Below are 9,283 nucleotides of genomic sequence, written 5' to 3'. Positions count from 1 at the left end.
TAAAAAAATATATCGAATAAAAAAAAAGAAACTCTGTATCAAAAAATGTCTAAGTAACTATTAGAATAAAACTTAAATCTGTATCAAATTGTTAATTTAAATTTGTGTAGAAAATTTATGTGATACTGGGAGTTGTATTTGGTAGAATATGATGTCTAAATTGGGCAGTCTACCCCATCATATGATGACTCCACTTAAATTCCTTTTATATGTATATATAATGTATATATATATATATATATATGGAAGCTTCTAGAGTAGTGTTTCCATGTGGCTTTTCAAAAGGCCTTTAGTGTTAGTTATCCCTTTTTATATTCCTGCCCTCCCATCCCCTTCACTTAATCTTCCTAGTCTAATTTTCCTTTTTATCTGTCTGTGGCCCTATATTGTAGTTTCCCTTCCATGTAAGGGCCTCTCCTCCCCCTCTTCCCCCTGTGGATATTCTAAATGAAAGGTACATACTTAAAACTTAAACACTAACTTACACATATAAAAGAAAACATGCTTTTTTTCTGCTCTTGAGTTACCTCACTCGATTGTTGTTTCTAGCTCCATCCATTTAGTTGTGAACATGATAATTTCATGAATAATTTCCATTGTGTAAATGTAACACATTTTTATTATTCATTCATCAGTTGATGGATATTTAGGTTCTTTCTAATTTCTGACTATTATGAATACAGTGACAATGAACACGAATGGACAAGTATTTTTGTAGTATGTTGTAGAGTCCTTTGAGTATATGTCCAAGAGTGGTATAGCTGGATCTTGTGTTAGATTGATTTTTTTTCATTCTTTTTTTTTTATTCGATATAATTTATTTACATTTCAAATGATTTCCCCTTTTCTAGCCCCCCCCACTCCCCGAAAGTCCCGTAAGCCCCCTTCTCTTCCCCTGTCCTCCCTCAGATTGATTTTCACCTTTCTGAAAAGCCTCAACAATGATTTCCATAGTGATTACACCAATTTCACTCCACAAATAGTGAATAATTGTTCTTCTTTCCCCACATCTTCACCAACATGTCCTGTCATTTGTTTTATTAATTTTTGGCCATTTTGGCTAGGGTAAGAAAAAATTTCAAAGTAGTTTTAACTTTTTTCCTGGTACATAGGGATATTGAAAATGTTTAAATGCTTACAAGCCATTTATGTTTCATCTTTTGAGAATTTGTTTAGTTCTCCATCCCATTTTTAATTGGGTTATTTGATTTCTTGATGCTCATTTTATAAATTCATTTTGTATTCTAGATACTAACCCTCTAGCACATGTATAGTTTGTAAAAAATGATTTTCTATACTGTAGACTACCTCTTCTCTCAGATAAGGTATCCTTTACTGTTCAAAACCTTTTTAGTTTTATGTGATTCCATTTATTAATTATTGATGAAGATGCCTGTACTATTATTTGGGGCTTATTCAGGAAGTATTTCCTGTGCTGATGAGTTCAATCATATCCTAGGTCTCTGGGAGAACAGTTAGTGCTCCTTACTGCTGAGCATTTTTCTTGCTTATATTTCTATATGAACATGATGGAGTTGAACTAGAGGTTAGAGTATGAGGAGATACACAAATACACAATGTCATGGATAGCAAACAAAACACTCTTTTTTAAATATTTTTATTTTCTATATTCTTTGTTTGCATTCCAAATGATTTCCCCTTTCCTGGATCCCCCCTCCTCATATGTCCCATAAACCTTCTTCTCTCTATCCATTCTCCAATAGCCTCCCTCCTTTTTCTCTGTCCTTATATTCCCCTCCAATGCTAGACCAATCCTTTCCAGGATCAGGACCCTCTCCATACTTCTTCATGGGAGTCATTTGTTATGTGATTTGTGCCTTGGGTATTCAGGGCTTCTGGGCTAATTAATATCCACTTATCATAGATTGCATTCCATGTGTATTCTTTTGTGATTGGGAAAATCACTTAGGATGATATTTTCCAGATCAAACCATTTGCCTAAAAATTTTGTGAATTCATTGTTTCTAATTGCTGGAATACCATTGTGTATATATACCACATTTTCTGTATTCATTCCTCCTTTAAGGGGCATCTGGGTTCTTTCCAGCTTCTGGCTATTATAAATAAGGCTGCTATGAACATAATGGAGCATGTGTCTTTATTGCATGCCAGGGAATCCTTTGGGTATATGCCCAGGAGAGGTATAGCAGGGTCCTCCAGAAGTGTCATGTCCAGTTTTCTGAGGAACCGCCAGACTGATTTCCAAAGTGGTTATACCATCTTACAGCCCCACCAGCAGTGGAGGAGTGTTCTTCTTTCTCCACATCCTCGTCAACACCTGCTGTCTCCTGAGTTTTTGACCTTAGCCATTCTGACTGGTGTAAGGTGAAATCTCAGGGTTGTTTTGATTTGCATTTCCCTAATGACTAATGATGTTGAGCACTTCTTAAGGTGCCTCTAGGCCATCCGAATTTCTTCAGGTGAAAATTCTTTGTTTAGATCTGTACTCCATTTTTAATAGGGTTATTTGGTTCCCTGGGGTCTAACTTCTTGAGTTCTTTGTATATATTGGATATTAGCCCTCTATCAGATGTAGGGTTGATGAATATAAACCCAGGATAGCTAAAATTATTCTCAACAACAAAAGAAATTCTGGGGGAATCAGTATCCCTGACTTCAAGCAATACTACAGAGAAATAGTGTTAAAAACTGCAATGGTATTGGCACAGTGACAGACAAGTGGACCAATGGAATAGAATTGAAGATCCAGAAATGAATCCAAACACCTATTGCCACTTGATCTTCGACAAAGGGGCTGAAAACATCCAGTGGAAAAAAGATAGCCTTTTCAACAAATGGTGCTGGTTCAATTGGAGGTCAGCATGCAGAAGAATGTGAATTGATCCATTCTTATCTCCATGTACTAAACTTCACTCCAAATGGATCAAGGACCTCCATGTAAAACCAGACACACTGAAACTAATAGAAAAGAAACTGGGGAAGACCCTTGAGGACATGGGCACGGGCGAAAAGTTCCTGAACAGATCACCAATAGCTTATGTTCTAAGATCAAGAATTGACAAATGGCACCTCATGAAATTACAAAGTTTCTGTAAGGCAAAGGACACTGTTAAAAGGACAAAATGGCAACCATCAAATTGGGAAAGGATATTCACCAAACAAAACACTCTTGAATGAAGAAGTAATGATTCAAGAAATTAAAAAGGAAGAAGAAGAAGAAGAAGAAGAAGAAGAAGAAGAAGAAGAAGAAGAAGAAGAAGAAGAAGAAGAAGAAGAAGAAGAAGAAGAAGAAAATGTGAGTAAAACATACCAATATTTGTGGGAAACAATGTGAAGTTCTAAGAAGGCAGTTTATAATTGTCATGCCTCTGTTGAAAATATATCACAAATTACTTAAAGATGCCCCTCAGAGCCTTGGAAAATATATAAAATCAGAAATGAATAATGTCAGCAAAAACTAAGGAAATGGAACAGAACCAATGACGTGAAAAATAAAGTGGGTTGTTGAAAAGACTGACTGTTTGCCAAGTTAAAAGAAAGAGAATATCAAATCTTAAAAAATTAGAATTGAAAAGGAAGATAGCACAAAGATACCAAAGAAATTAGAATCATTAGAGCATGTCTTAAAAACCTATTCTTTAAAAAGTTGAAAAAAATTTTGTATGGCCCAATATCTAGAAACACATTTTGTGCCAAGATGGAAACAATATGTGAAGGAACTGGAGAGATGGTCCATCAGTTAAGAGCACTTGATATGTTTGCAGAAGTCCTGAGTTTGGTTCTGGCTCACAATCATCTCCAATTCCATTTCCAGGGTATCTTTCACTCTCTTCTGTTCTTCATAGACGCTGTGCATACAGGTTGCACAGTCATACAGATGTAAACACATAAAAATATTTTTAATCTAAAAATAATATATGAACAGCATTAAGAGATCTATAGTAAGCAATAAGGTTAATGTAGTAATAAAGATTCCTAAATAACCAACAACAAAATTCAGGCCCCAATAAATTTACTAATGGATTCTGCTAGCCCAACAGAGAACAAATACTAGTTTTCCCCAAATAATTCATTATAACAGAAAAAGAAGTGACCAATCTCATCTTACAAAGCCAATATTACCCTGACACTCAATCCATAAACACACACAGCACTTTCCATGATGAACACAGTTACAAAAATTCTCAATAAAAATACTTGATTTTTTTTGTAAATTTAGGAATAAAACTAACTAAGAAGACAATGATTTCTACAAGGTGAACTTCAAAACAGTAAGAAAACAACAAAAAGAAAATAGAAAAAAATGATTCATTCTCTTGGCTTGGCAGAATTAGTATAAGAAAGTGCTTATAGTACAAAAACAATCTACATATTAAATGCAATTCCCATACAAATTACCATGGTATTCTTGACAGAACTACAAAAGCTATCCTAAAATTTGTCTAGCAGCATAAAAGGCCATGGATATTTAAACCAACCAAAGCAGGATGAACAGTGCTGGAGGCATCACACTACTGGACATACAACTATAGCACACATTCATAGAGACAAAGACAGCATAGACTGGCACAAAGACAGACATGGAGAACAATGAATCATAATAGCAGACTGAGACCCAAGTTTACAGAGCTTAAAACTAATGCTTAAAAAGATGTAAAAACATTTACTGTGGAAAACAAAGGGCATCCTGTTTCAAAAATGCTGGAAATCTCTATCTCTCACTCTGCAAAAAAATAATAAAATAAAATAAAATAAATGATAAAGTAAAAAGAGATTCACTTAGAATCTGAAATACTGGAGCTCTTAGAGGAAAACATGGAAATTCTCAGTTTTGTCTACATATATGTCTGAGAACCTCATTCATGTCTGGTGCCCATGGCAGCTAAAAGAGGGTATCAGATTTCCTGGATCTGGAATTAGAGAGTTGTCCGCCAACACTAGTGATCTTAATTGCTGAGCCATCTCCTGTACTCCCTGAAGTCTCCTATACACCACTAACAAACTTACTGTGAAATAAAGTGGCAAAAAAAATTACCCTATTCTCAGTTTCAGAAACAAAACACGGCAAAACAAAACCTGAGGAACTTAACCAAGGAAGTAAAAACTTAACCAAGGAAGTAAAAAATTATGTTGTACCAATAAGTATATTTCTGAAAGCAGTGTCTGTATTCAACAAGAGCCCATTCAAAAGTCCAATGACATTTGTTGTAATTTGCTTCTCTGCTGTTGTGACAACCACCATTGCTCAAAAGCACCTTGGTGAGGAAAGAGGATATTGGGTTTACAGATTACAAACCATGTTCAAGGGAAGTCAGTCTTGGCAGGAACTCAAGACAAGAACCTGGAAGCTGAAGCTGGCAGGACCATGGAAGAGTGCTGCTTATAGCCACGGCTCAAAAAAAGCTTTCTTATACAATCCAGGACCACTTGCCCAGGAGTGGGCTGGACCCTCCTACATCAATCATTAATCAAAAAAAAAAAAAAAAAAAAGTCCCTACAGACTTGCCTATAGGCCAGTCTGATGGAGGCAATTCCCCAGTTGAGGGTCCTTCTTCCCAGGGCACTCCAGTTTGTGTCAAGTTGACAAAAACTAACAAGTGTGTCATTCTTTACAGAACTATGAAATGCACATAGGAATTCCAAAGATTCCAAACAGCCAGTACCAGCATACGCAGAAAGCATACTGGAGGCATCATGACATCAGATTATGTTGCAAAGCCTCCATGACAAACAACATAGCATGGGACTTGCACACAGGCAGGTATGTAGACCAATGTAATAGAAGCCTTAGAAATAAATACCCATAAATACAGCCAAGTTTAAAAAAACATAAGGCGTGAAAAACTATATTGGAAAGCAGATAGCTCTTTACTAAATGATACCAGAAAACTGATCATACATATGCAAATGCAGATTGAATGTGCATGTCTCATTCTGAACAAAAAGCAATTGCGTACTGTACTGATTAGTTACTTTCCTGCCAACGTATCACAAGCTAGGGTCATCTGGGAAGATAGAATCTCAACTGACAAAATGTTCCCATTAGATTGGTCTGTAGGCAAGTCTGTGGAGACATTTTCTTCTTTCATGATTTATGTGGGAGGGCCTCCTTCACTGGGGACACCCTTTATAAGTAGCCCTGGGTTGTATAAGAAAACAGACCAAACAAGCTACGGAGAGCTGGGCAGTAAGCAGTATATGTTCATGTCCTCTGCTTCAGTTTTCACCTCTAGGTCTCTGCTTTGTGCTCTTGCCCTGATTTTCTTTCACAATGGCCTGTGATTGGGACATGTAAGCAAAATAAGTACTTTCTTCCTCAGGTTTTTAGGGTTTTTGTCAGTATTTTATCATAGCAATAGAAAAGCAACCTAGAACAAGAATGGACCAAAGACATTACTATAAAGCCTGAAAGGCTGATAGAGAAAAACAAGGAAAATTGAGCCGTGGGATTCCAATGGAGGAGCTAGAGACAGGACTGAAGGAGCTGAAGGGATTGGCAACCCCATAAGAAGAATAACAGTATCAACTAACCAGATCCGCCCCCCAAGAGTTCCCAGGGACTAAACCACCAACCAAGGAGTTGAGGGACCCATGGCTCCAGCCACATATGTAGCAGAGGACAGCCTTGTCAGATGCCAATGGAAGGAGAGGCCTTTGGTCATAGAGGCAAAAGGGAGGGGGGAAGGGTTGGGGAGTTGCAGAGGGGAAACAAGGAAGGGGGACTATCCTGAGTGAGGTGACCCAATCACAAAAGAACACACGTGGTATGGACTCACTGATAAGGAGGTTTTAGCCCAGAAGCTTGGAATACCCAAGAAAAAATTATATATCAAATGATGGCCAAGAAGAAGGAAGAAGAGGCCCCTGGTCCTGGAAAGGCTCAGTGCAGCAGTGTAGGGGAATACCAGGACAGGGAAGCAGGAGGGGGTTGATTGGGGAACAGGGGGAGGGAAGAGGATTTATGGGACTTTCGGGGAGGAGGTATCCAGGAAAGGGAAAATCACTTGAAATGTAAATAAAGAATATATCGAATAAAAAAGAAACACATGCGCGTGCGCACACACAGACACACACACACACACACACACACACACAAAGAAATGTAAGCAAATGAAATGGTTAATAAAAAAGATACAGGAATAGGGAATTTTTTTCTGGAGGAAAATAAAATCTTGTAGCAGAGGAAATAACTTGAAGACATCAACCAATGAAGTTATCTGAAATTAAAACCCTTCTGCATATCAAAGGAAACAGTGAGTGGTGAAGAGACAGACTACAGAATGGGGAAATGTCTTTGCTAGTAGTTAAACCTCAGACAAGTAACTGATACCTAGATTATATTTATACCAAAAAAAAAAAAACTGCATAGGATAATCACAAAACCACCAACTCTTTCAAACCAATAAATGGGCCAATGAACCAAACAGACAGATCTCAAAATAAGACATATAAAATGGTCAATAAACACTCGAAAAAGGTGTTCAACATCCAGAATGATCAGAAAAATGCAAATTGAAACTACTTTGAGAGTTCATTTTACCCCTGATGAGACATCCAGCATAAGGAAAACAAATGACAACCCTTGCAAGTGAGGATGTGTCTCAAGAAGCTTACTGATTCACTGCGGGTGACAGTATAAAGTATTAGAGTCACTATAGAAATCAGCAGGACAGTTTCTCTGAAAACTGAAAGTAGAACTAGCACATGATACAGCTGTACCATATCTGGATATGGCCAAACAAGTTTTGTTAAGAACAATTTTTATCGCTACACAGTTCACTAGATATTCATTGACAGTTGAATGGATAAGGAAAACATTCTACTTATGTACTGGAATGTTCTTCATCTGTAAAACAATGAAATAATGGCATTTACAGGAAAATGGGTGGAAGTGGAGTTATGTTAAGTGCAGTGTCCCAGATTGACAAACACAATGGGAGCACCCTCATAGAGGCAGGGGGAGGGGGAATGGGATAGGGGTTTTGTGAAAGGGAGACCTGGAAAAGGGAAAACATTTGAAATGTAAATAAAGAAAATATCCGTGCTCGCTTTGGCAGCACATATACTAAAATTGGAATGATACAGAGAAGATTAGCATGGCCCCTGCGCAAGGATGACATGCAAATTCATGAAGCGTTCCATATTTTTTTAGCTCAAAGTACACATTGCACCTAACACAATAATTGTGGGTGACTTCAACACTCCATTCTCACCAATGGACCGATCAGGAAAACAAACTAAACAGGGAGACAATGAAACTAATTGAAGCTTTGAACCAATTGGAGTTAACAGATATATATAGAACGTTTCATCCCAAAGCAAAAGAATATACCTTTTTCTTAGCACCTCGTGGTACCTTCTCCAAAATAGATCATATAGTTGATTACAAGACAGACCTCAACGAATATAAAAAGATTGAAATAATCCCATGCCTCCTATCAGATCACTATGGAGTAAAAGTGGTCTTTAGTAACAGTAAAAACAACAGAAAGCCCACATACACATGGAAACTGAACAATACTCTACTCAATGATACCTTGGTCAAGGAAGAAATAAAGAAAGAAATCAAAGATTTCTTAGAATTTAATGAAAATGAAGGCACAACATACACAAATCTATGGGACACAATGAAAGCAGTGCTAAGAGGAAAACTCATAGCCCCGAGTGCCTCCAAAAAGAAATTCGAGAGAGCATACACTAGAAGATTAACGAACAACTGAAAGCCCTGGAACAAGAAGAAGCTAATTCACCCAGGAGGAGAAGAAGACAGGAAATCATCAAACTCAGGACTAAAAGCAATCAAGTAGAAACCAAGAGAACCATACAAAGAATCAACAAGACCAAAAGCTGGTTCTTTGAAAAAATCAACAAGATAGATAAACCTTTAGCCAGACTAAACAAAGGGCACAGAGAAAGTATCCAAATTAACAAAATTAGAAATGAAAATGGAGATATTACAACAGAAACCGAGGAAATTCAAAAAATCATCAGATCCTACTACAAAACCCTGTACTCAACACAACTGGAGAATCTGGAGGAAATGGACATTTTCTTAGACAGATACCAATTACCAAAATTAAACCAGGATCAAATAGACCATCTAAACAGACCCATAACCCCTAAAGAAATAGAAGGAATCATAGATAGGCTTCCAACCAAAAAAAGCACAGGACCAGATGGTTTCAGTGTAGAATTCTATCAGACCTTCAAAGAAGACTTAACACCAATACTCTCAAACTTTTCCACCAAATAGAAACAGAAGGAACACTACCCAACTCCTTCTTCGAAGCCACTATTACGC

The 9,283-nt window shown here is 37.2% G+C and overlaps 1 non-coding gene across 1 annotated transcript; it reads left to right on the top strand.

Moving 5' to 3' along the window:
- The first annotated feature begins 8,023 nt into the window (after positions 1–8,023).
- Positions 8,024–8,130, top strand: LOC127676000 (U6 spliceosomal RNA). The gene has a single exon (XR_007975642.1). It is a non-coding gene; the product is annotated as a U6 spliceosomal RNA (small nuclear RNA).
- Positions 8,131–9,283: the final 1,153 nt, after the last annotated feature.

The sequence above is a fragment of the Apodemus sylvaticus genome, chromosome X, assembly GCF_947179515.1.
Source record: "Apodemus sylvaticus chromosome X, mApoSyl1.1, whole genome shotgun sequence".
NCBI lineage: Eukaryota > Metazoa > Chordata > Mammalia > Rodentia > Muridae > Apodemus > Apodemus sylvaticus.
The sequence above is the reverse complement of the archived record's forward strand: the minus strand, read 5'-3'. Positions and strand labels throughout refer to the sequence as shown.